Source organism: Musca autumnalis, unplaced genomic scaffold (genome assembly GCF_047663935.1).
Source record: "Musca autumnalis isolate F117 unplaced genomic scaffold, ASM4766393v1 scaffold_4, whole genome shotgun sequence".
In the NCBI taxonomy this organism is placed as follows: domain Eukaryota; kingdom Metazoa; phylum Arthropoda; class Insecta; order Diptera; family Muscidae; genus Musca; species Musca autumnalis.
In genome coordinates this window covers 7,267,523-7,269,886 of record NW_027411977.1, presented here as the reverse complement: position 1 = coordinate 7,269,886, position 2,364 = coordinate 7,267,523, and positions in this window count along the sequence as shown.

Genomic DNA, 2,364 nt, shown 5'->3' with positions numbered 1-2,364 from the left:
GTGAGTTTAAGCCATTCATTCAGTAGGCAATGGGCCCATTGTAGTTAGACACTCAAGAAGAAATGTTAGTTGAAGTAGAAACTGGGGATAAACTTGAATATAATTTATCGCGGTAAAATGTAAAACGGCAAACTGGAGATATTTCAATAAAAGCTATGCACGGTGCGCCTTAACTAACTTTAAATGAAAAGTGCTTACACCTGAGAAGTTTTTGCGGATTCTGAAACTACAATGTTCATCTTCTTCTTCTTTATTTGCAAATCCGTATTCGGATATTAGCGATCATACAATGTTAATTATTACAGAGTTATTTGGTTATATGTTATAAAATTAAAAATTTTATTCAATTATAGCTAGTTCTCTGTTTCTGGCGGCGCTTAAAAGACTTATTTCATCTGGGTGTCCTGTCCATTCCTGAATGCTTTTGATCCATGTTATTTCTCGTCTCCCTCTCGGTCGGCGTCCTTCTATTTTGATTCTTATGATAGCTTGGATGAGAATATATACATATACTAGCTGAACCCGGTGCGCTTTGCTACCCCGACTACCATAAAATATAATGGAATGCAATAATTATATTACTTTTTTTATATTTTAAAGAATAATATGAAGGCGTTATATATCTATTCAGGGTCGTTATGGAGCTACTATGGTATTTTGTATGTTTCAGGAGGTAACACTCCTCCGAAAGCCTTTCCGCCTATAAGTATTCCTAATGATTTAGATATATCAAAATAAAACATAAATCTTAAGAAGTCTCTCAAAGATATGATACTTGATAGCTGTAGTCTTGATCAATTCCTTCCCAAATATAAGTGCTTGTGTGAATAATGATGACTTCTACTGACTGCCAAGTCTTCAAAAGTTATTTGAAATTGAACATACGTAACAAATACATGAAATCGACCGCAAAAATAAGAAAATCAGCCGAAAATATATATGGGAGCTATATTCGAACCTGAACAGATTTCGATATAATTTGTCCCATTTATTTCTAGAACGAATTCCGTCACGCTTTCCAAATTTCAGTGAAATTGGACATACATAGTGTGACCAAATCTGAACCGGTCTCGATATAATTTGGTACATTTATTTTTGGAACGAATTCCGTCAGACATCCAAAATTTCAGCGACATTGGACACATATAGCGTGTTTAATGTATCAAATACAGAAAATCGGCCGAAAATGTATATAGAAGCAATATACAAATCTGAACCGATTTCGATATAATTTAGCACATTTATGTCTAGGCCGAATTCCGTTATGCATTCCAAATATATAGCGAGTTTAGTGCATAAAATACAGGAAATCGTCCGAAAATATATATGGGAGCTACATCCAAATCTGAACCGATTTCGATATAATTTGTCACACGTTCCAAATTTTATTGAAATTGGATATAAATACCGCGTTTGGTGCCTCAAATACATGAAATCAGCAGAAAATATATATAGGAGCTATATCCAAATCTGAACCGATTTCGATATAAATTGGCACATATATTTCTAGGCCAATATCCATCACACATTTCAAATTTCAGCTCAATTGGATATATATAGCGTGCTTAGTGCATAAAATACAGGAAATCGGCCAAAAATATATATGGGAGCTATATTCAAATCTGAACCGATCTCGATATAATTTTCTACAACAAATTCCATCAGACCCTCCAAAGCGAAATTGGACATACATAGCGTGTTTGGTGCATCAAATGTGGAAAATCGGCCGAAAATATATATTGGAGCTATGTATATCCAAATCTGAACCGATTTCGATATAACTCGCCACATTTATGTCTAGACCAAATTCCGTTACACATTCCAAATTTCAGCGATATTGGACATATAAAGCGTGTTTGGTGCATCAAATGCGGAAAATCTGCCGAAAATATATATGGGAGCTATATCCAAATCTGAACCGATTTCGATATAATTTGGCACATTTATTTCTAGACCAAGTTCTGTAACACATATCAAAATTCAGCAAAATTGGACATATATAGTGTGTTTGGTGCATCAAATACATGAAATCGGCAGAAAATATATATAGGAGCTATATCCAAATCTGAACCGATTTCAAAATAAATTGGCACATATATTTCTAGGCCAATATCCATCACACATTCTAAATTTCAGCGAAATTGGAAATATATAGCGTGCTTGGTGCATAAAATAAGGAAATCGGCCGAAAATATATGTATGTGGGAGCTATATCCAAATCTGAACCAAACTCGATATAATTTGGCACATTTATTTCTAAAACAAATTCCGCCACACATTCCAAATTTCATTGAAATTGGACATAAATAGCATGTTTGGTACATAAAATAAGGAAATCGGCCGAAAATAAATGTATGTGGGAGC